Raw genomic sequence first — 27,455 nt, 5'->3', positions numbered from 1 at the left:
TTATTGCACACCTAAATGTGTTTCAAAGTTAAAAATCATCTTCAGGCTGCTTGTGTGAGTCCACCAAGTTACTTCTTTTTAAATTGTTGTAACAAAACCAAAATACAGTAATAAATGTTAGCTATACTGTACATTATTTAAAACCGGATAGGCCTATTACAATTGCTTAAATTTCTCTATAAAATTATTTGGAATTAACAAGTAGGCTACAGTACACACAATCAAGATATAAATTTTGTCACAGTATTTGTCTTTGATAAACCTTATATATATCGTAAACATAATATTTCATTAGTTCAAAGACCGAACTTTTTAACTCTTGGAAAAAGATTCACACCCAAATATACCAGATTGGCACTGCGATGTGTAAAGCTAATAAAGGGAACATTGCTATAATCCTATACATAAATAATTATAACAAGGAGGTAAATAATATTTTAAACAATAACAATATCCCAAATTAAAAAAGACTCCACCAGTATACATACACTAGCGCTGAATTATGATTGTTAATTAATTGCAATAGAATCCTATTTATTACAAATGACACCATTTTAAAATGTGATAAACCAACAGTACCCACCTTTTGTGGGTTTCCTAAAATATATAATGGGGGCAGGGCATTTCTGTAAGAATACTTTTAAATTATACAACCACACCTCTTCATATATAAGCTCGGCATGTAACAAGAGTGTTCTAAAGAATAAGCTATTCTTTGGAAACAACCATAGGTTGAAAAACACGTATTAATTGATGAACAAAACCAAACATGTTGAAATAGACCTATCAACTTCTTGGCTGTTTTGACATAGCCAAACTTAAAAAAAATTTGCCTGTTGCTGATTTGCCTGTTTGGAATTGTGAGGAACAATTGGTACTTTGGTGTTATCCAGAGGCCATTATTACTGTGAAAACTACATGTCATTATAACGATTGGTTCCCGAAAATAAAGCGAATTCGGTGAGAAGTAGGTAACTCTGTCCCCATCTACTTCTGGTTATTAAGCAATATGCCTGTACTGATGGACAGGGGTATTTCAGATCTGTACTTTCCTGACATCTGATTACGCGTCAAATTGTCTTAACGGTGGTCTTCAGTGGCCCCGCATTTTGGACGAAAAAAGATAAACATCCGTTGAGATAGTACCTAAATTCAAGCTCAGATCATGTGAGCACTCGTAAATGTCGGCTTTAACTTTTTATATTTATAATATGTATAATCTAATAACATAGTAGATAGAGACAGCGTGGCCTAATTCTCTCCGACATCGCTTCCTTCCAGAAGGCAGAAAACATGACCGATTGTCATAATGACATGTAATCTTTACAGTAAGTAAAATAAAGTCTGTTCTTTCTAATAATATAGTTCTTTAGGTTCCTGGTACGAAAAACTTTTTAAGAAAATGGTGGCCTTCGTATAATAAACAAAGTACCGAATAATTTAGTATAAGTTAAAATATGCTGCCTGAGGTCAATGATGAGCTTCTAATATTTATGAGAAAGGTTCTAAGTTTATACCAAAATTATTTCCTAACTATAGCAGTGCTATAATTTCACTGCACCATTTTTTACTAAAAAAAACATCAGGTTCTTACCCCATAAGTTTGATTCAGTTTCCGTTAATAAAGAGCGTATAAAAGGACAGCCTATGAAAAATTAGAAGTAAAGATTTTCATAAAATTCATCATAAAAAACGTGAATCAAGTAAATCTGCCTTCGTTGAAACATTTATTGTGATCTGGCAAAATTTTGTTATGACACCATTGAGTACATTGAACTGTAAACCATTTACTTTACATTCTTTCATGTTTTTTTTTTATTATTATTTCTCGATGCTATCCTTTTGTGCCGCAAGAAAAAACAACTTTTTCTGCAAAATGAACAGAATCTCTTGGATGTATAAAAAAGATATCAATCACAATGCTATGGTAATACAAGCAAATTGAAACATAGTTTCTTGAAGCATGGAAGACATTAGTAACGAGAGAAAAGTATGAGTCAATCCCAAGAACACACACCACAAATATAATTACTAGATCAGAGAAAACCACAACTTACACAGAACATTGTAAAGCTCCTCTGCACTATCTGAGCTCTCAGGATAGTTTTGTAATAGCACATAAGTGATTGGTCAAAAAATTGTATTTCCTTTCAAACAATTCATAATTAAAAATTTATTTTGAACGAAGATTTTGCATTGCGTATAGCGATATTGTCTGTTACTGGGCCAAATAATTTGGGGATATTAAAATAATCTTAATATTTTGAAAAATGTTATACCAAACATTTCATTCACTTTGTTTGTTGTTGTTTGTGTTAATGTTATTATGTTTTGTTGTTTGTTATGTTATGTTTTTGTTGTTGTGTTTTGAACTAATAATTGAAATCATGTTCTTTGGTTCTAGGAAGTAAAACTGATATGATTTCATCCAAAGTGGAGAAATATATGAAAATCTCAGTGAAAGGTAAGTTTACCCATTTATAATCACTTCAATTAATTGTTACTTTCCATGAGCCCATTCTACTCATAAATGGAAATGCTTGTATAAATGTAATTGTATGTTATATTTGCTATTTTCATTTCAGTATTAAGTAAGTATACACAGTGCTGTATTTTTATTAAGGACGAATAGGCCCAGGTCCAAGGCGGTAGACCATTGGATAGATCAAAACTCCGATCATTGCCACTAAAAATACTACAGCATATAGCAACAGGATGGGCTGGAGGAGGTAGTGTGCAGGGATGGCGTAGGAGACACATCTATATTCTGCACAATATAACTAATGGAATTGTTGGTTTGTTTGAATTGTCATCAATTACTTTAGGATGGCATTGTGTTCACTCCGTACCGCAACATCCTCCATCAGCGAGGATCTTCATAAGTGCCTTCTTAGCTGTGTTTACCTATAACTTATGTATGTGGCGATGATGGGGGGGGGGGCAAACCCTAGGATGGCTTAGAAGTTAAAGCAGGCAGGGGGTGGCACGCTCTTATGTCTAGGCTAGCAAGAACCTTTGACTCTACGGAACCCTACCAACTCCAACAGTCATCTCCTGCAGTAGGCTAGACCTATTGAACTACCCTTGCATCCCAGAATCTCGAAATTTGCGGTTCCGAAGGGATGCCGTTCCAATAGGATCCGTATAGGATGCCGTTCCTAGACATCCATAAGGTTGCCCGAATTTAAGTGACACATTGGTTTTTACTGTGCCCGGTGTGGGTTCAACTGGATGGTATAAACCAGTCAGAAGCAAACCCTCATGGGGTGAGAATTGGTAGGCTCCTCATTTTCTAATTAACTTTTGAGGGAAAGTTAATTTCATGTGCTGCTTGCCATTATTTCCATAATGAGGTGGTATTCCCCATTCCGCTGGAAGAAAATGTTTTGGAAACAAGAGCCAAGAAAAGCTATTAGTACTGAAATTATTTCATGGTGCAGCATTATCGTGATTCAATTCCGCTTTCAAATTAACATTGATTTAGAATGGTCACCTTAGTATACAATTCATACTAACATACTTGCCTTTTCCAACACTGACATAATTTTTAACATTCTATTGTGGACTAATATTATATTAATAACAGCAACTATGCCCATTAACAGCACCATTAGGTGTAGTTTTTGATGTTCACTAATAGCATATTCAGTTTTTAGCTTCAATGGTAACGATTAAAATAATATTAAGGTATCCTGGGACTCAATTTTAACCTTGTATACCAAGAATACACAGATTTTTCCTGTAAACAAACTTTGTGAAGTAAAATAAGCAGTGCTTATTTCACCTTTTTCACGCTCAAGAGCACTTCTGATCATAATTAATTATATTTCTAGTACCATAGTTGGGTTTGCCTTGTTCCCCCTATCAAGAAAATACATACATATGCAAGTCTGATAAACCTACTATTGAAAAAAGTGTAATTCCAGCCCTTCTCATATACTTCAGTCGGAGGTATTTCCGGTTCCATGGTTGAATTTACCTTGTTGCTCTGATCAAGAAACTATATACATTTGTAGGTGTGAGATGTCTATTCCGGTCAAAACGCATGTTCTTCGGGCTTTTGTAATATACTGCCAGTTGAATGTATTTCTGGGGAATTAGATGAGTTTGCCATGTCCCAACCTATAAAATGTAAACGTAAGTGGAAGCCTACTTCGGTCTAAAAGTATCTACTTCTGGCACTTGTAATGTTAATGTATTTCTGGTGCCATAGTTATGTTTGCCTTGTTGTCCCGATCAAGAAAATGTACACATACAGAGCATGAGAAGCCTACTCAATTAATAAAACATCTAATTCTCACGGTTGTAATCTATTTCCTGGTGTTAGGTATTTTCAGTGCCATAATTAAGTTCAGTCCCAACCAAGAAAATGTTTAAGCCAATTATTCAAAAATGTTTGTAGGTTATGATATTCCTGAAAAATGTGATTCAATTGACCGTTACTTGGGCATAGTCTAATTTATGAGTCAACCTACACAGTACTGATTTTGTCCCTATTGCCACAAATCTTTTAAGGCATATATTTCCCTGGTGTCTCAGCATTGCCTTGCATTTATAGTCCTAACTTCGCCTCTAATAAAGTCATTTTTCATTTCATTTCATTGCTGTTTTGCTGCTAATATTCTTCAAACTGGTGCTAGATGACAGAACCATTTCATATTTCCCTTTATTTCTGTTGTTCCTTTCTGTGTTCATGCATGAAAGCATTAACATGTGATTATATTTGTTATTATTTAGTTTGAAGCAATAAGACGATTTATTTGTGCATTGCATCATGAAACAAGTAATTAAGAGATGTTTTCTTTCATTTCCCTTTAAACAGAAAATGTTATGGTTTCTTATTGTACAATTCATATGTTTTGTATTGTACACAATGGGAAAAAGATTCTCTTTCTTCAGTTTGTTTATCTTTATTTTGACCCTCAGTCAGTGCTATTTTACAATATGTAGCTGTTAAAAATTTAAAAACTGCTGTGTTTATAATTTACTGTAGATTGAGGTTGTATTGTTACTTTCCTAGTGTTTTCATGATAAATGTAGGCTGTAATGGATCACAAGTTATCAAAAACGTGGTGAATTTTTCTTTGCTAAAGTGACAATTCAATAAGAACTTAGAAGTAGGAAGAACACTGTTCTAAGCAACATTTTCCAAGAGTTATTTTCCAAGAGTTATTTTCCAAGAGTTAACCCTCCTGTAATAAAAAGAAAAGTTCAAACGTAAACTTGAGATTTGAACAAATGGGATCAGTTATGTTTTCCAACATTTAGGTGGCCTAAAAATTTTTAAACAGAAAAACACATCTGATGATTAAGAGTAATGTGTAATGTTGGACGTAATATTTGTCCTAAAAAATAAACTGAAAGAAATTTCTTGAACTTGAGATTTAAAAAAGAATTAAAACAATTAATGTAATACTATATATAGACCAAATTTAAACACTACGTGAAAATGACAGAATCTAGTGTGTACTTTGCTAACTATGTAATTTATTAGTGAGACATAAAGTGTATGCTAACTCAAAACATTTTAAAGACCAAAGAAGCTATCTTTAAACTGAATAATTGAGTTACGTGGCACAGTTATATGAATTGGTCACTTAAAAACTTTTGAAACTGAAAGATATGTATCTTAAGCGGTTAGCCAGGGCAGATTCGGTCTGAGATGCTGTGGGCATGACACTTGCAGAGGGATGAATGTGAGATTGTGTGTAATAAAAATTAGGACTTATTAGCAATAACTACGTTAGTTTTATGTGTATATTAAAAGTATAATTTCATTACATATGTTTTTAAGAATTACAGAAGTAGTTAATTCATTAATTTGTTAAATTTTCGTTTTGGCGTGTTAAAATATTATATTAATTTCTCCACATTGTTTAAATGTATTTCTTAAATTTTTATTCTTAGGGTAATATTGAATTCATTTTTTAATTTTACGTTGTCGCAGGTTAAGTGTAAGAAAGGGCCATGCGGCCCTAACTTTGCCTGTATAAATAAAGAATTTTTCATTTATTTCATGAAACAATTACAATTTTATTGTTATATGATGGTAATATTTGAATGTCAAAAAATGCCTAATTTTAAGGATTTAGTTCGAAGGCTGCTGCTTGTATAGGTAACCAACCGCTGAGCAATCCTGTCCTTGCAAGCAGCTCACCTGCAAACTGTTGGTTGCCAGGTTAAGTGTAATAGAGTATTTCTTAGCCCTAACTTCGCTTAGTATAATAAGACATCCTTTATCTTCTTTTTTACATTTGGTTTGAGAAGCAATAATAGTGTTATTAGTGGTTTTTAGGCTCGTTATTTTGGTTATCGACTCACTGAACTTCATGTGATAAGACTTTACACCGAGAGGCGTTGCAAAAGATGAGGGATTTTTTTTTAATCCAAGTGATAAACAGTTGAAACGGTTAATCCAATTTTCTTTTAATAAATTGAAAGAGAAATGTAAGCTATGCTCTGCTGTTTGTGTTTTGGGGACAAAACAAGTGAACTTTACATTGCATTAGCTGTGGAGCAATACTTGTAAATACACGTTATACATATGTAAAATCTTTAAACAATTGAACTCCTTACCATAGTGTATTTAATAATGCACAACTAACATGCTTGACTCTGTACTTTTTATTTCGGGTTTCTTATTACACATTACATTCAATGATATTATGTTCACTGTATTTTCAATAGTAATAAAACATATTCAAACAAATCTTAAACTAAAGAGATTGTATTTATATACTCTTTTTGCAAGTCTAGTCTTTTATAAATCGCATTCAACTATAATTATATATAAGTTTATTTTTGTGACAATATATTTAACTTGTTAACTATTGTATACCTATATATTTTTTGCACATAAGTATTTGAAGAACTAGAACAATTCACGTTTGAAGAATAGCTAATGCAAAAATGTGCATGTTTATTCTTATAAAAATAAATCTAACTAATAAAAGCATTTTCTAGACACAGTATGCATATAATTGAAATTATAAAATAACTAGCTATTACCAGCAGCTTTGCACGCAATTTCATGCTGAATAACAGGGGCGTTGTATGCATATATCTCTTCTACATGGTCACTTAAATTAATTGCAATGCAGTCATGAGTTAGTAATGGCTATTGGAAGATATACTCATTCGAATTCCCATGCAACATTCCATGATTTTATTTTTTATTTAATACCTCAAAAGATTTCAGTACTACTTGAACTACCGTAGGACAATAGGAGGAATCCTTACTTAAATTGAATTCAGTCAGCCCTCTTTGTTAGGGCTCTTCTGGTGTAATATGAAGGAGAATCCTTTGATAATTTCAAAACGGAAGTAGCCATATTTGAGGAGTATATTATTTCAGCGTTATATGTAATTTCAACACAAACATATATTGTAGTTTTTGTATAACAGGAGGACAAAAATCCAAACAATCAAGTCTATAATATTTACGATTAAGTTAAATCCCTAAAGGTAACATCTGCCTGTTTTGTGGTTTACCCCGCTGTCCTCGTTTGTGTCCTCGGTTTTTCATTCTTGGAAAGTACTAATATCTGTAAAGTTGATACAGTAGAGTGTGAGTCCTTCCTCTCTGATCGCCATATTATCCTATTTCCTTGGTTCGGTCTAGGAATAATATAAACTTTTATGAACCTAAGAAGTACGTATTCCTTATAAATGCAAAACGGGTTCGCTGCTCCCTCTAAGATCTCATCCCTTAAAATTGCACTTTGTATTTGATGCATTGCTTTGTGGTATAATTTGCAGTGCTCTCCTGTTTCCTCAAATTATAATCATTGAGTCAGGTTGTTGCTCGTCCGTATTGTTATTTCCTTCAGGTGCTGCTAATATTCCGTGTTACAATGTCAAAGGAATCCAATATCAGATATTACATGCACATATCAACAATTTTTATAGTCAATTCAATTTTATAGTAATGTTATAATAATATTCAATATAGACTAAATTGGTTTGAATTTATCACTGGTACGATCTATGGTAAAAGTTAGATTATACTATTGTCATTGGTGTTTGCAGCATAAATACATTTCCAACTTTGATTTTTCTTTCCATAAAAACCTAATGTGGATTATTACAAACATTTAAAACAAAAAACAACAAATTGATCCAGCCGTCCTCAGGTAACGTGTTTACCAACGAACTACATTTTACTTTTATTTATATACACGGAGATGGTAAAACGTTCAAAGTCCTAATATCTTAATAAATGATACTCACTTGGATCAAGTTAAATTCAAATTCAAATGGTTTATTGTCAGAATACAAAATATGTATATAACAACGTCATATTATAAATGGAATCTATAGCTTACTTTAAATAGCCTTACTTCTTATCACAGTTCATCAACAGTGTACAAACATGAATCTACTAACATTTTCTTTACAACATTTTTAAGTTTGATCTGTTTAATACCTTGATATGATTGGGCAAAGCATTGTAATATTTGATTCCCTGATATCTAAAACTGACTAGAGTGCTAGCAAAGTTACATTGTTGGTACATACATTATTTCTATTACGAGTACTATAACTATGAACATCACATTGATTAATAAATACAGTTTATCTCTGACATATAACAAAACATTTAATACATAAATAGACGGCAATGTTAATACACCTAATTTTACAAACAGTGGTTTACAGTGCTCACGACTCGTGGACATTACATATAAGCCTCAGCTCTTTTTTGTAACACAAACACTTTATTCGCAATCTGAGATTGGCCCCACAAAGTTACTCCATATGTTAAGAAACTATGAATATAGGCATAGTACATAAAAAGCAAGTGTTTTGCAGATATAGTTCCATTAAGGGATCTTATAAGAAAAATACCTCGGGAAATTCGAGAAGCTACATAATCAATATGAGTTTGCCATTTAAGATTGGGTTGTATTAAAAATGCCAAGAAATTTAAGACTTGTCCTCATTATCACTAGGCCTATTAGATAAGGTAATATGGCGAAATCTTGAATTTTTTTATCATTTACACAGAGCTTATTTGCTGCACAAATCATCTACAATTGGGGTCTTAACACTAAGTAGCTCATTACATTCGTTCCTCGTTTTTGCGCAGACCTTGAGACCCAAGTCATCAGCAAACAAATACGTACTAACATAATTGTCATTGAGATTAAAAGGCAAGTCATTTATATAAAAATAAATAGAGTAGGTCCCAAAAGTTAATAACACAAAATTGTCTAGAGTCTCAAAATAGACAAGAACTTTAGCTGGGATTTGCACATTGAGTAGATAGTTAATCGTATCAATTCTGGAATTTATGCCATTAAAAGGCTGTCGTATTTGTGCAGTTTACCGGTTTTAAAGATGGTTTTTCATGCCCGTATTCAATCCCATATGCATACGGAATAGGTGTGTATGGAGGGTCTACAAATCAAAACTTAAATAAAATTATTCTACTGCAAAAAAGAGCACTGTGAACAATGTTCCTGGGAAGGAAGATTTAGTTAAAAATCACTTTACTGAACTGAACATTTTAACAGTGTATAGTCTTTACATTATAGAATGTGTTATGTATATTAGGAAGTATAAATCTAGTTTTAAAAGCTATTGTGAAACCCATTCTTATAACACTAGGAATAAGAATGAATTAGTTTTACTTAAACTTAATTTACAAAAAGAAATTCTTATGCTGGAATAAAATTTCTGAAATTCTGAAAATGCAAAATCATGTTAGTTTTTAGTCTTGCTGTTGCCAAGCGATTTAAGTTTTGTAGGAACATTGTTTTACATTCTACTAGCATGTCTAACATCGTTATGGTGAGCTTTAACTTGGTGTTAATAGAGAAATGTGTAAAGAAAACAATTCTGACATTAAAATTAGTACAAGTACTAGTTGAAAATGTCTGTTCTTGATTTTTTCTTAGTTGAAGTGCTGCTGTAGCGGAGATGGTAGTTGGTATCAGTGGTGCCATCTATAGTTTTATTTACAATCTATATTACAATACCGTATGTGATGTAAATCACAGAAATGTGTATATTGTATATGAAGTTAATTTAGATGTTATGGTCGTGTATTTTACGTATTATAGTTATGGAATAATAAACATAATTATGTAACAAAATTCAGGTAAAACATGAACTTTTATTCAAAACGGAAATAACATTTGTTTATAAACATTTCTTAGGTGTTTAAGTTAAAAACAATATGAGAACAGAATTATAAAAATCAATTGAATAGTAAGTTTAAAATATATTTTTTCCAAACAATTGCTTGTTTAGGTAAAATTGTATTTGTTTTACTAAATGTTTGAAAAAGTGAATGATTAGATTTGAATGTGAATGGTAAGATTTGAATGTGAATGGTATTAGATTTTTTATTGCCTTAAAAAAATTATAAAAATATTGAGTACATATCAAATTGTACTTTGATCTGTTCACCAATAATACGATGTATATAACTTCTTCATGTTGCAAAAAAAGAATTGTGAAAATCTGTTGTAATTGTTCAATAGTTTTGTTCCCAAATGCTTGTAAATTTACAAATTACGGCTCTGCACTATGACGGCTACAGCAGTCCAAGGGTGAATATTTCAGTATTTGTGATCAATAACCTGGCGTCACCTGATAACTATTGACTGTTATAAAATCACAAGTTTTAATGAGTGGTTTATTTTGAGGTTACAGCCACAGAAGGTGTCTGTGTCAACAAATACATAAGGATAAAGTTGAATGTTTTCTAACGAGCAAAGTTTTTCAATACCTCTTCAGAATTAGCAGTAGAACATTGTTCGCTATGATACAAATATAAAATATAGTTCTGTGAAGCAAGAGTTCAGCTGCAAACTAATATAATATTATTGAAACCTTGATAATGAAATGTCAAGATCTTTGTAATGTTATAACAAGATACCAAGATTATACACAGTGAATACAACATAACCTTTCCACTGATCACAAGCTGTCTGAAGCAGAATCAAGTGCGACTGTTACCTTTGATTCTGTTTTCACACTCCCTATTAACAATGTCGAGTTATTGAATTTATGTTTGGTTTGTGCAACTTTATTGAAGGTGGTATAGATATTGTTTCACAGATAAAGCTGATTAGTAATTCTGTATATCTATTGAGAAGCTGTTCTTGTCCCCGTTTATTATTAATTAAAATTATCTGCTATAATTCACATTACCTATGCTTTCAGCAATGTCTGAAGGAAATATAGAGTACTGTAATTTCTCCAACATAGTTATTGTTATATTAGCCTACCCGTGGATTAAATTTGTTTATTTTAGTAAACTTTAACAATTTGGAAAACATCAAATTATGAAAGCGTGAATTTGTATTTCCATAACTCATATGTGAGTTATTTTTAGACAATTCTATGTATTGTATATATATACGTTTATGTTTTACTTTTATATATATATATCAGAATAGTTTTTATTTCTACAGATTGAAAATTATTTAAACTAAATTATTTCTTAAATTTATTTTAACCATCAAACCACATCATACTATGCTTTAATAAAAGAATTCAAATGAAAATGGTTGTCTTAGAAAATCAGGAAAAGGGTGGTTGTTAAGATCAATTTCTTCTTAGATTATTTAAAGATATTTTTATTCTAAGGCATTTGGTGTGGAAATTGACTTTATAGCTAATAGGTCATGGATTTAATAAAAAAAATAACCTTTTATGGAGCTTTTTCTCCTTTATGTTTAAAATACAATAAATTTTAATGATTTGTGTAGGTGTTATTTTGATCTGTACTTTCAATTAAGATTTACTATTTGATACCTGATACAACTTACCCGTCCTATGAACAAGTAGTATATTTTTTATCATCAGTATTATTTAATTTGAGATCAGTAACATGTTTATATTTTATTGTTTTTTTTTAAATGAATTTAAGGGCATGAAGTTTGTAAATTAAATCTTATATTTTTTTTATTAATAGTACTTACGATGTGCCTTATCCTCTCAACTTTGTTTCTTATGTCACAGTTCGGTACGGAATGTATGCGTACGGTATATAGTGGCTTCAGTTAAAACTATTTCTTTCGTTTTATTTCTATTAGTTCATGCCCTCACTAGGCAAAGGACATTACATTCTATATTTATAATACTTTTTTTAATCAGCTGTTTATTGAATCGAAACAGATAGCTTATTTCAGGTGATTGTTACAACATTCTAGAATGTGATGTCTGCTGTTCTTTATTACCAACTTGCTTGTGCTTAAATTTTATTTCTCTGTAATTTGGTTAATTTTATGTGTACTAGTCAGTTTTAAAATTAAATTTTATAATATTGATCTAAACATTACCAGTGGCAGCATGGTTCTTGCACACTGTTACTAAATACTTGCGATCAATACATTTCAATTAAAAAAAAAAACACTAAAAATCAATAAACAATAATATACACGATGATTACATCAGCTGTAGTTGAAACAATATAATTTAGGGAAGTGGAATTTATTGTTTACAGTCCAAATGTAATTTAAAATACAATTTTTCTATACTTATCATTCGTCATAGTCATTCTTTATTTAGACACGACGTATTACACAGCTACAAGGTACACAGCATAGGTGCATCGACAGAGGCATACAATATAAACTAACCTACCTAAACCTAGAATACATTTTGTATATACAGCTGTCACTCACGACAGATGATGCAATCAAAATTATTAAAAACTACTAAAAATGGGTGGATGCGCATTAGTTACAGCTACCAAGCAGGTACTCATCCAAGGAGTAATATGCCTCCTTCACTAACTTATCCTTTACAGCCTTTAACATTTGTTTTTTATCAAAACAAGCGATATAGGAAGGGGTTTTGTTAAAATTTTAAGTCATATATAATGGATTTTTTCAAATAACGAGAAATTAAGGTGTGGACACTGAACTTTTGAATTATTCTTTGTATTAAACCGGTGTGTGGAGATAGACTGATTATATAAACTAGGCCTATCACACACCAACTTATCACTTCATAAATATATAATCCTGTTAGTGTCAATATATCAGACTGTCCACTAAATAATGGTCGACAACTAGTTCTTTTATTTTTTTTCAGCATCTGTTCCAATTATAACACTTCTGTGTAATCAATATTTGTTACAGTTCTTTGTGCATTGTTGTAAACAAAAATTCTGTATCTTAAAACCGATCCACAATATATTGCTTTGCATGTTTCTAAAGATGTGCACGGTGGCAGAATGCTGAGAGCATAACGTAGACTAATATTTATTAACTAGACAATTAATACGGTAATTCCATTTCAGGTTTTGATCCAAATAGAGTTCAAGAAATTTGTAAGATTCAACAACGTTAAGCTACATCGTTTTTTTGTGGTTTGATGAATGACGGTTGTGACTGTTCAGTTTAAAATGTATAACATTAGTTTTTGAGTATTTAAGATTAATCCACTTATCCTATCTTTGTAGCAATCCAGTGATACATAAATTTATCAATCAACCTTCTTTCACAAATTGAAATATACCTTCTTTCTGGTCTAATAATCCAGTCAGAAGATAATAATTTTCGATAATGTACTATTCTCACATGGGGTATCCATTTAATAAAAGTCACTGTCCACAGTGTAGTAGGTATCATCTATTTCATCCTTTTCAGGGAGTTAGTAGAGGTATCATGTATATGGAGATATTTATATAATTTTGGAAAGATTAAATATAAAATTTGTTGTATTTGAAAGTCATATATTATTGGGAAAATTAAGATATGGTGATATCTATTTCTAATAATGATTAAATAATCTCCCTATGTATTAATTACATAATATACATATATTTACATTACATTACATGCAAAATGTAGATTTTCTCATCACTTGTTTTTGGCCGGCCAGTTAAATGTCCCAACACACTTTCTGTGTCACGAAACTGGTTAAACCAACGATGAATTACTTTTATCATCTGGGGAATGTTATCCTCAATACGTAACTTGAAACCAGCGCTGCACACTAGCAACCGATTTCATTTCTGCGAACCACAGAATACTCTATGCCTTCTGTTGCACCGTAAACACTGAATCGCAACTGGCACCAGACATATCAGTTACAATAGCAGGCTGCCACCGCTTAGCTGTTCTGCACATACTAAGGTCAACGTTTCTTCCCATGCTACAAGGAAAACAAAACTAAGTTATTTCAACTTCGATTTGACGTTTGAATCGTTCAGTTATCTTGAATAGTTTTTAAGTAACGGCCATTCAAAATCTCAGCTTTCATTTTCGGTATCCTTGTATTATTAATTTTTTTACATTTCCCCCATACAATTGGTCCATACCTAAAAATGGACCGAAAGAAGGCAAAATAAGCAGTATTGATATATTTGTAATGGACATATTGAGTATGTCGCCTAAGGAGAAATATTACTGATGATAATTTAGCAGATTTATTATGTGCTTGTCCCAATTTAGATTTGTATTAGTAAATATTCCTAAGAATTTAGGAAACTACTTACATTACTAGATAAAGTACTGTGAAAGTCATAATTATCATCAGTCGGCCTTAACCTGAATGGAACACTGAGTTTTTTATGTAATTTAAAGAAAAGCATTGCTCTTAAATCAGTTGGAGGCTTCTGAAATTACATGTTATTTAATTAAATTAAGTTCAGTTAAATCGTTGCCAATACTTTAAAACGTTGTGTCATCAGAATACATGATTGTTGTATCTGAGACTGAAAAGGTTAGATCCTTAATACATACGAGAAACAGAAGTTGGCGAAATATATCATTAATTAATTTTGACAATGGTCCAAAGAAGACAAAGGGGGTTTGGAGGCGGTGAATTTGTACAATCTTACAAAGTTAAATATAGAGTCTTCATTTCTGTACAGTAACTCTGCAATTTTTGAAACTTCTTTTACATTCAACAAGATATGACTCGAGTTATATAAAGCGTGGAGTGGGTGTCTTACTGTACTTTGTGTAGGCAGTTAAAGCTGTTGCTATGGATTCCGCTAGTCAAACAAGATGCATTATTGGTGAAGTTATCATTTCTTTAACACTGTCGTTTGAGTATCTTAGAATACACTTGAAGTAACCTCTTGAATCTTGTCTGTGTTACGTGTTATTTATACAGTTTTGAATAATACAAAATAAATTTAATACTTTTATCTGAACAACTACTGTTTGAAATAATTTTAAATTTGATGTATCAACTAAATTTTAAACCACATAATTAAAAAGCGAGCTTGTATTTTTGTCTTCTTATTTGTTATCGTGGTCATCAATTCAAGATATTAAGAATTGTTTAATTAAACCAATAGTTTAATTATTATTTAATTATACACATACAATTTATTATAGAGCTAGGAACATGACTGTAAAATGAACTGACAGGTTAAACATAGGAATCATTTCCAGGAGAACTAAATAATAATACGGGTATACTTTATGTTCTCCCAAGTACATCTGTACCATATACCTTTGGCAGGCTAGTGTAACCTATGTATTACCTGTATTTTTCACACATCCTGTGTATACTGCACTGAATTAGTGAAGAATTCAAATATTTGTACAAAATATTTGTATGTGTTGAGAGAAATAAAATAACAAAACAATTTCAAACAAGTTAATATTTAATTAAACTTGAAGTATTCTTGTTAAAATGTTTAATTGTAAACAGCAAAATGTGTTAATACGTAATTTAAAGACATTGCCATTTTTATACAAAAATTTTAGAACAAATGGTCACTGAAGCCAGTATAGCCAGTCCATCTTTAAAACTTTAACTCAATTTTATTTTTTTATTTTGTATCTTTATACAGAAATGGATATTTACACATCTACAGACTACAAGAAATTGTGTTCAACAACTGGTGTATTGTTTTTTACTATTAAAGCTTTAGTACTTAAAAGACAAAATTGTCTTATAAACTGTTTGTAATTTTTGTTTAGTAATTTTCTTTCTACTATATTGAAGACAAATGCAGTCTTGGGTTCAAATATTATTAAATTTGTCTAATAACACATAATAGTTATCCTCTTTCAGGGAAATTACCTCTGAAAAAATATCTTTATTTTCACTGTTTTCAAGAACTGATTTAGTAACGTCTGTTACCACTGCCATTTTGATTTAGGCTACCATTTTCTGTTTTTAGATTTAATCTCAGTCCTTTTTCACCTTGCTCGTAAATTTTACACATATTAATGGTTGCAGCAACCCACCTTTAATTTTTCGGGCCATAAAATTGTGACCTGGTGAATAGGTAAATTCTTACATACAATTCACTAAACACAGATTATTTTTCTTCTCACTGATCTTTAAACAAACTCAGCTAACACACCCACACATATACATCATGTGTTCGGATCACATGTTTTCTGTAACATGATTTTTTTTATTGGTCACGAATCTTTGATACAATAATTTGTATTATTGTGGGTGGAGACAACATGATCAGTTATCGCTCACAGTAGATACTAGGCAACAGCAATCTTCTAACTGTGTTTTGGTTGTCAAATTTGTTCATACCAAAATACAGGAATAGTTTTTTAAGATGGACCATGAATTCGATTAACTAGTACCAGCTTGAAATGAAATACTGTAGTAACATTATTAAAACCATGCTTAGTTGAAAATAGTTTTTTTTTCCATTTTGATTCTTGAAATTAATGGAATAGGCTTCATTGCAAAAATTTCATACGCCTTTAGAGGTGAGATCATGTTTTCAGTACATTTTTATGTGTGTCATCAGTTGTAAGAATTATACAGAAGGCTGAGTAGTTTTATTTTCTGTTATAGAACCACAGCAACGTCAGCAGTGCACCTTCAGTTACCGACCTGAGGCAGTTCCTTCGATCTCTTAGTTCAACAAAGTCTTCCAAAACACATAATTGTGTATGCATTTTAGTTCTAGATTATAATCCTGCTGTATTTAGTATTCAACCAAGTATTGATTGATTACCTTTATGAGTTTTTGTTAGTTCAGTGACACTTTTATTTCTAGAGCCAAACTGATTTATTATGTGTTAATGTTGTGCAGTTGAGTGGCTTAATTGTAAAAGTATTTATCCAATCGGTCATATTACGACTAAGTGCATGGGTCCATTTGAGAAAATTGTGTTTATATCTGTTTATATTTGTTGGATGTAAAAATGTATACCTGTATTGGTGTTGACGATAACACTCTCCAACTTTTTGCTCCAAACTTCGTTAAACGCTTTATGAAAATATTTTCTGCTATTTTCAGCCTTTTTTAAAAGTGAATGCAGAGATAGTGTAATCAAATTTTAACGCTTAGTGAAAATATTTTCTGCTATTTTCAGCCTTTTTTATAGTGATTGCAGATAAACTGTAATTGAATTTTGTTATTGTTAAGTTGGTAGTGTGTTGGAAGTGTGTTTCTATCCCTGTACATGTCTTGTTGACTTAAGGGTAAGCCGTATTGTACATAAAATACAAATGGAAAATTCTTGTTGAATTAGAAATTGAATAAAACCCTTACGCTTATTCTTGGAAATGAGTAGTTCATAAGGTGTTAGGTGTATTTTTGTCTTGTTAGCTGTCTTTGATGGTTAATTGTAGCAAATATTTTGCAATAGTTATGCATATTGATGTTCATCCTTAAAATTCTTAATGTTTTATTCTGTTACAAACTTGTTGAACATTACCTTTGTGACACATTGTTTTGTTTTGAAACCAAAATTAATGTTGTTCAATCGTCAAATGTTAAATTTATAATTGTGAAATGGTATTTTTGGTCGCTGTAGTAGTATTTTTAAGGTGCTTAATAATCGTCTGATCTATGAATCCACAATGAATTATAGTTTTCCGAGTCATCTGGAAAACAGCTGCTGCAACAACTTAGCAAATATGTTTTATTCCAGTTTAAATAAATGTAAATTTAATTGTTGAGTGCCATGTTTGTAGTGATTATTCGTGTAAACAATCAGAAACTCTGACACAATTGATGAGTGTTTAAAATTATTGGCGTGTTGTTTTATTTATAAAACGCAATACTTGGCTTATTAATACTTTGATATCTATTGAATTTATTGTTAACAATATTCTGTTATAAAGTTTTATTTACACACCAAATCAACAGACGTGTTGTTATAATATTCAAAGTTCCATTTTAAAACTGTTACTTTTATTTATTACACATCATATGTTGCCTTTTTTAAATTTATCAAAACGGGTAGCCATTTTTTTAACTGTTTGTTGAAAATTGTTGTTAACAACTAAGCTTGTATATGTATTGTTGTATATTGCTTTATAGATGTTATTACGTGTAGTGTCATAATTTTTAGCTCATCTTAAAGTTTATCCTCGTATTTACTTTTTCATGTGTTAAGGACCATAGGATTAAAATGATCATCAAGGTACTGCTTTCAAATGATATTTTATTAAATCTGTTTTGAATTATTGTGAAAAACTGATATGAAAGGAAAACTGATAGTACAAGTCCAAACTGTAAATTTCATAAAGAAATCTTTTCCGTGATGGGGAGTACTACTGTAAGGTAAGTAGGTTCAATTTAATAATAATTTGTTAGGAAAAGTACAAAAATGTATAATAAAAGTGTACAAATCAAACATATTTTTATTTCATATTTTCTAATATACCTTAATGTACGATTAAAATTAATAGAAATAATGTTTTAAAGTAAAGATTTCAGTTTGAGGTGCAATCTTTTCTATCAATTGAGTACCATAATAGGAAGTAATGTTTATGTATTATGTATAATAAAATATAGTACTGTTGGATTACATGTAATACAGATCCGTTAAGGTGTTGTATGTAATTAATGTGCAATGTTATATACCATACTATTTATATTAGCTTGAGATTATTCAATATTTCAAGCAACATCGTTCAATTAAACTTGTTTTATAGAATTTTTTACTGTTTGTATGAATTTTTTCCCTTAAGATCTAAGCTACTTGCCATTTTGTATACATAGGCCTACAGTGTGAATTATTTCTATTCTTATTCTACAGTTTTAAACAATACTTTGGAAAGTGCAATGATGCTGTTCACATTTCCTTCTGCAAAGGTGACATCTGATAGTATTTTTGTATTCAATATTGAAGTGTTGGGTAATGTACTGCGTTTCTAGAATCGAATTCAAATTGGTCTTATGTATGTTAGTTTCCTCCAGCAATGTCAATATGTTGTAATTTTGGAAATAAATGTCAATAAATCACTCCCTGTCATGTTGTTTTCATACCATGGGCTAAACAGTGTTGGGGTATGAATTGTAACATTGTAGAATTGGAGGGAGCCTATTGAGAAATGACTATCCTCACAACTACAATATCATCTCAAAGTTTTGAAAACTTCCAACTTACGAATTAGTGAAACAATTTATTGAATGGACTTATAAACTGAAGAGATCATATGAATGTTTTTTTCATTCAGTTGTAAAAAACTAAGTAAATTTGTGATTTAAAAGAGCCTGGCTATTGACAATATTGCTTTATACTTTAAGAATGATTCAGTACTAAACCATTGTCCCTTACTTTTCTCTCACAGTTTTGAAAAATAGGATTTATACGCATAAAAGTGATATTGGCTTTTTGTTTAATTTTTATATGTATATTTTTTAGCTTTGTTTTTTGGAGCTAAGCTTTTGAATGGAAAAATTGGAAATTTTAGTATTGAATTATGTGAATTAAAATGTCAAGTAAAACTAAAAACCAATGGCGTGCATATATTATACATTTCACATGAGACATTAAAAAAAAATTAACAAACAGAATCGTTGAGAAAAATGGTGTAAAGTTTAGCATGGATCTTACAGGATAAAAATCAAGATGACCTTGAAAATATCTGGCTCTTTAAAACGTGTTATCAGAGTTTCCAAACTGTTTGATTATTTAAAAGAATCTTTAGGATGTGACCAGCCAGATAGTTCTTATAATTCATGCACATACATTTTATTTTCTGTGGAGCATTAAGATATTTATCATGTGTAAACTTGAAGCCAAGTGCTCCAAAACACTTGTTACACAAGGTTCTGTAACACACATCAGTCAGAAAAACTTCATTATAATTTTCACTATTAATCCAGCATACTCTTGAATATTTAGTTATAAAATCTAATTGATTTTGATTAGTCATAAAATCATTTACCTTAACACTTAAAAAAAAATCTGGAAATGCAAATTTATTTCAGATTCAAAAACTTAAAACCGATAAGGATGATACTCTGTGCATGATACATTCAAGAAGTACCAAGATTTCAGAAATAGCTTCTATTTAAATTGTATAGTACTAATAAAACAGCCAGTGTAGTGGGCAGTGTTGTTTATTTATAAATCTTGTTTGTAAAAAAAGAACAATATTCTAAAGATTGTGAAATAACCGGTTTAATATAACTGTCAACATTAGATCAGTGTATTTCAGACACACCATATCATGTAGTAATGCTCCAATCAGAAAACACCACTCAAGTTTGTCAGAGTCTATTGAGAAAAAGATTACCATTTCCGTGTGATGTAAAGAATGGGTTCCGTGTTCAGTGGTCTTACAGAAGACACGATATTGGGAATTAAGAAGTGGGAAGTCACAGCATTTCAATGTGATGTGTGTATATGTAATATAAATATAATTAATATTAGTGCAAAAGTTATATTTCAATTCAAACTAAATAGATTTTGGAAAGTAATACTAAAGTAGTAATTGGAATATGACTGTGCACTTATTAAGATAATATTAGTAAAAAATATCAGTCTAAAACATATTTTTTTTTTTCTTTTTAGGTACACAATTCAAGTTAGGATCTAACTAATTAAACAAAACCAATCTGTCTCATGAGAAAAATGTAGTAAAAGGAATATAGTAATTAGATTGGACAGTATAATTGTTTCATCATTTGAAGAACCACGGAATATAGCAGTTAAATTCACAGGCAATTATGATTGTCATCCTATATTAGTAATTACCTCTGGCTTAGCTACCGATTTCCTGCTGAACAATAATAGGGACTTCATAAGCATCATTAATGGCATACAAACAAACCACTACTGATATAAGCGATGGTTACTGGGAAACGATCCAAACTCCACATCCGTTTTAGAATAATTCAACTTGCAGCTTAAGATGATGCTATCAATTTTGGGTTAGGAAAATATTTGTTTTTGTCTAATTAATAGCACTTTTAAGATATTTTTCTTGAATACAGAATAAGTTTTTTTTATCATTTCACGTAAAATAATAGGCATTCGAAGTAGGAAATTTAAGCAATTTTTTAATCAGGCCGTAATAAAAATGGCTGAAGATAAAAATGTGAACATTTCACTGTATATACATGAGTTACACCTTCAGGAAGTAACATGATTTTTAATACTCTTTTTTAACAGAATAAAGTTAAAAAAAAAAATAAAACATTTGTGTTAAAATTTCTGCAACACTACCTATTAGAACACAATATTTTTGGTGTATTACTTTAACATTTTTTCAAACAAAATATTTTTAATGCTAGACTACTCTAATATATAAAAAATCAAATAAAAGTATGAGTGTTTTTTACAATCAATATTATTAACTCAACACTCTTATAACAACAAAACACTCAAGTATGAAACAATAGTTTTCAACACACCATTGTTATGCATAAAACATGGGGTCGAGGGAGTTGTTGAGGCTATATAAAATAATATGAACAAAACCGTTACAATCTATTAATCTTTGTTTTCAGTAAAAAAATTCTTGTTTAAAACGGACTTATGAGTATATCATAGTATTAAGTTGCCTAAGAACTTAATACAAAATTATTTTTTGGTAGAATAACAACTTTAGGTTTTCTTGAATTGTATGATTTTATTAACATGGTAAAAGTTTTGTATTCTAACAATAAACAGTTTCATACACAAATATATATATAAATTGCGTTCATTAATAAGGCACAAAGATAACGTCTTGAAGACTACAATTTTGAAGTTAGCTGTGGTACATAAAAAGTTTAGGGTGTAATAATAAGTAAAAGAGCGTATCTATAAACGAGCCAAATCCCAACCAGGGACAAGTGCAACATTGCCAGGTCTAATGATTCAGCCTTCAATTCAATTTATTTCAATCTTTATTCATAATTCCACAATACAATTGGTACACTGAATTATGTCAATTATTAATAATTAATATTAAGAACTAAAACAGAAGTCTTAACACCAAGTCATATCTGCGATTATTTTTAGGAAGGGACTGGGAAAAATTTATGTAATCGATACTTACAAGGATAATACTCATGAAACATTGAGCGTTTCAGTTCTAACACTACATTAAATAAGTATACTTTCATAATTATGTTAGAAATTTGTTTATAAAGAAAATGTATGAGAAATGTCAAAGTTCTCAGTTTCATTTAGTAAAATATTCTTCTATCAAGTGTAGTGGTAATATTGAGGAATCAGTTTAAAACTTAACTGCACTTTGCTAATTTTTTATAATATTAGGTAATTTGTTATAAAATTTCCCTATGCTTGGTGTCTTCATGTATTAAAACAAATATTTTCTCAATATTATTAAATTTATTTCTTGATGTGTAATTGTATAAAGCTGCTGAAAAACTGTTTTAAACATTTAGCGTCTTAATTGTGGAAATCTGACAAGAACCAAGATACTTTGAATGACAATTTTTATCACGTTCAGAATTGTTAAAACATTAAAGTTACAATTAGGATCCCACATGATTCCTATTTTCGACGCATTAGGCATTTTGGGATTTTACAAAACATAAACTTTCCACGTAAACTACTGTATACACATTTATTTACTTACTGGCTATTGAAACGATGTTTCTGAAAGGAATACGCCCTTTTCTTTAACAACACTCATGATCGTGTAGAACGTAAACTCGACAAGGAATTTTTACAAACATAGCCATTTAGATATGTTCAAGACAAGTTATTTTTGCACGCTTTTATTACCAGTTTTGGAAAACTGCAATATAACTCTGTTAACTCTCCAATCTTCATAAATATTAAATACCGGGGCTTGAAAATTGAAAATATTTGCTTGCTATTATGTGTAGTACAATGGTGCTCGAAAGTATCCATATTTGAACCCTCGATGGTCGGGTGGTACCTGATGCAGTGGGGAGGGGGAGGGTTTGGGTGCAAAAATGGTGTCTTATTTTAATGACTATCACAGATTCTACAGATGTTTCAAAAAAGATCTTAAGTTTATCATGATTCTGTGTTTTGATGCAGTAGTAACATTTTAATATTCATTATGCTGTATCATGGATCTGTACATGAAATATTAATGATATACATTAATAGGTAATAAATAATTTCAAATCTGTCTCTGTTTTCTGAGGAAGGCCTTGAGAATTTATTATGATTCATAAGATGGATTAATACATCTAAAGCTAAAAACACTTAAATGTCTAGTCTTGACAGTCAGGGGACAAAGTAAAACATACCTAATACTTACAAGGATAATACAGCATGAAACATGGAGAATTTCAGTACTGACACTACATTTAATGATTATACGTTCATAATTGTGTTTTCAATTTGTTTATAATGAAAATAAGGATGAAAAATTTTGAAATTTTCACTTCGATTTCATTCAGGACAGAGTCACAAAAGGTAGAAGGAAATGTGGACAATAATTATGCTCTAATTGATCAATGTTGTTGGGATTTTCTCTTGATCGTCTATTTTTATAACATTATTTAATGTTTAAAGGCTAGTGAAGTTGAGCCTTACCCTAGTGTTATTTTATAACGATTCATGGAATATACATGCAAACTTGTTATAAGTTTTAAAATTATCTTGTTATTGCTTAATGTGAGGCACAAATTTAAAATGAAGTAATGCTAGATCAGATAACCTGCAATCTGGTCCAGGTTGAGTTCAACAAGCACATCATTGTATAAGTAAAGGAAACCTGATCTCTTATTGTTTATCTAATTTATACTTGCATTGTAACTATTTCGAGTGCATTGTAACCATGTATTATCCCTCCTATTCCCAACCCATAACTAACAATTCCAGCCTAGTTCAGTTATTCTCTACCATTCACTGATACTGCTTGGGTAGGAGTTTAACTAGAAATAATTGTGCAGCAATAATACATATTCTGTTAAATTTCTGTTGATATGTGATCATTGAAATATGCAACAGTATGACTATATTTGATAACTTGTGTACCAAATTTAATTTCTATCTCCCTCGAAGCTTGCTTTACGACATAATTATATATGGTATTAGTAAGCAATATTTTAATAAACTTATGTTTTGTCAATAAGCCTAATTGAGGTTGTAGGATGTACAAGTTGGAAAGGTGGAGGTAAAAGGAGGGTCAGATAAAGATGGTTTCTTGGATACATTAGGAGGTGCTTCCCAGTGGGATCCAGGCTGTTTCTTCTATCTGTCAAGATTTATGAGTGTGCTACCATTTTGATAATTTTTTTTGCATTTCCCAGCTGTTGTAAATTTGAAATCTGTTGTTATAAAATATTTTGGAGGGTGATGAACATTGGCATTGATGTAGTAGAGGAAAGTTTTAAGAGCTTATTTCCTTTTCTTTTGTTAAGATCAAAGTCACCTGACACAGTAAAGTTTTAAATATCATAAGGAAAGGTAACATGGCTGGAGAATTTTGCCGAAAACCCAAGAAACTGGAATCTTATTAACCTCTGTGCAGCTAATGTCCCAGATCACAGCCCAGTGCGATGACCTTTTTATGCCCTTCGTCAGGACGGTATATTCAGATGACCTTTCATTTCAATTATCGCCTGCTGTTTGGGATTATCATTACAGACTTATAGACAGATTCACAGTCTGATACAGGTTCATCATCTCATCCAATCGGTTAACACTGTTTGAATGCTGAGAAGCAAGTACAAAAACTATTACCTCCTCCAAAGGTTCTAATGTTTTAGTTACCAAATATATAAATAATCTTTATTTGTCATATGAACTCTTACGAGTTATTAAAAAAAGTTGACAGTACAGCCAGCTGAGACTTGTCAACAAAGTTCTTCAGACTTAACAAGTTTATTAAATAAAATAAACATACTTTAAGTGTAGGGTGTTTACAATCCTATAACTTAAACATAATGGTTTACAGCTGTTAAAAATGTATATTTGACACATTGAAAAACTCATCCAGTGAATATAAAGGCATAGCAAGAGCCAGTTGTAAAATTTAATTTTAAAAGTAACTATAGGCTTCACCCATTATATCAAAATTATATCCTTCATTCCATACAGAAGGCTCCTCCGAATACCCCCTATAATTATTACAAACTAACTTGTCAGGTTTATTGTATGAGAAGGTTTATTGTACGTTTGTATAATAGAAGTTTAACTATATTCTAGTGATGACATTTTAAACTATTTGCAACATTCTTGTCCATTCTTGTCGGTACAAGACAAATAAAACCTATGGTCGTTGACATAACAACTGATGGTCGTACAGAAAGTCAACAATCATGGCTGGTGCCGCAAATGAAACCCTTCCAAATTCTCCCAATAATAACAAACTGGCTATTGTATAATTGTTTGCTAGAGGTAATTATTAAATAGTAGCCTCCACATCACTGGGAAACCCTTCCAAATTCTCCCAATAATAACAAACTGGCTATTGTATAATTGTTTGCTAGAGGTAATTATTAAATAGTAGCCTCCACATCACTGGGAAACCCTTCCAAATTCTCCCAATAATAACAAACTGGCTATTGTATAATTGTTTGCTAGAGGTAATTATTAAATAGTAGCCTCCACATCACTGGGAAACCCTTCCCAATTCTCCCAATAATAACAAACTGGCTATTGTATAATTGTTTGCTAGAGGTAATTATTAAATAGTAGCCGCCACATCACTGGGAAACCCTTCCAAATTCTCCCAATAATAACAAACTGGCTATTGTACAATTGTTTGCTAGAGGTAATTATTAAATAGTAGCCTCCACACCACTGGGAAGCCCCTACCAACTACAAACTGACTAGTCACATGTATTGTACAAGATAATTGTCTGCTAGGAGTACATATAAAATCAAAGCCTTCACACCACAAGGAAAAACCTCTTCCAATAACAATGACCTGGCTGGTCAGATTTATTGTATAATCATCTGCTGGAGGTACACCTTGAAAGTGTGGTGTGATTGGCGAGTTTAACTCTAGAGGAGTGCAAGGTTAATACTGTGAGTTGTATAACTACCTCAAAAACTGTGTATGACAAATAAATATTTTAATTAAATTTAATTTTCTGTAAAATAGCTAATTAAATTAAGTATATTGTTTTAAGCCTTTTGTAAAAACCAAAATATGATTACATTGATCAAAATATCAGAGGAAGTTTGTTGAGAACTGTATTTAATTCTATAGGCCTTATCTTTTGTTTCTATGTGAAATGTAAGTCTATTGTGTCAAACTATATAAATGTGTAGTTTCAAAATCATGTTGTTTGGTTTGAATTTAAGTTTAATTCCACATTTCTTTTATTCAAACTAGTTTTTGCTTTGAGCACTTTTAAAATAGTAACTTTTTGAAACTGCCCCCTTATTTGGTTTTAGAGTTGCTAATTACTTCTATTTTTTTCTACCATTTAGATGTAAGTTTACATTATTTTACTGTAATCACAAATACCTGTCCAGTTGTATAAGAAAATATGTAAAAAATAAATGAACATTTAATAACTACGTGCAACGAGTCTTAATTTACACCCTTGTTGTTTGTTTACCAATCAATTAATATGAGATAATCCCCTTGGGAGTTACAGGACAAATGTGTAAGAGATTTAAATAATCTTTTATTTGTTACCTTTTTAAATTATAGATTAATTTGGAGTAAAATATTATAAATAGACTAGTCTTCATACTCTGCTGTGTTTACATTTTTAATTTTTTAATCGTATGGTGGAGGCAGTGGTAAATAGCATTACAAAGTAATGCATTAAATTAGTTTTTAAATTAATTCAGAAATTTTAGTTATTAGGACCTAACACTTACTTGCTTTCTTAGTTACTGAAATTGAGTAGTTTTTTGGCCTCTCCATTCCATTCTGTACATTGTATATGCGTTGCGTGCAATAAAGATATGATGTATTGATTGATTAGAGACCTATGTAGACTTGAGCATCTTCTCTAGGACCAGTATGCTCTTTTTAGGAGCGACTGGCTACGGAGTAATCTCGCTCCTTTATCATTCAAACTACCAGCTCTGATCCCTGCATTTTCTTCTCATATACTCTTTTTTCCCAATTTTAGCATTGGCACTCCCTAGTACAACGTTAATATCGTAGCTGGGAATGTCAGGTACCATTTTCCCCATTAGTTCATTGAACTAATCCTTGTCTTTATCACGATTATTCCCTGCTGGATTATAAAAATGTATTACATTAAATATTCACCTACATCCTAATCTAATAATTTACTATCTTTCATTCGCGACCTCAAATGTAATCAGTATTTCCCAGGTTTCTCTTGATAGCAAATCCAACTCCCTAGTATATCCTGTCATCTCTACCTCTATAGTAAACTGTGTACTTTTTAGTAT

At 30.9% G+C, this 27,455-nt stretch overlaps 1 protein-coding gene across 1 annotated transcript in view; it reads left to right on the top strand.

Moving 5' to 3' along the window:
- LOC124369958 (leucine-rich repeat protein soc-2 homolog) overlaps positions 1 to 26,600 on the top strand; it is a 30,414-nt gene extending 3,814 nt beyond the window's left edge. Inside the window, exons 2-3 of the mRNA XM_046828184.1 lie at positions 2,405 to 2,464; positions 16,747 to 26,600. The gene's annotated coding sequence lies outside the window, so the exon portion shown is untranslated. The remainder of the gene's footprint in view (positions 1 to 2,404; positions 2,465 to 16,746) is intronic.
- The last annotated feature ends 855 nt before the right edge of the window (positions 26,601 to 27,455 follow it).

This window comes from Homalodisca vitripennis, chromosome X (assembly GCF_021130785.1).
Source record: "Homalodisca vitripennis isolate AUS2020 chromosome X, UT_GWSS_2.1, whole genome shotgun sequence".
NCBI lineage: Eukaryota > Metazoa > Arthropoda > Insecta > Hemiptera > Cicadellidae > Homalodisca > Homalodisca vitripennis.
The sequence above is the reverse complement of the archived record's forward strand: the minus strand, read 5'-3'. Positions and strand labels throughout refer to the sequence as shown.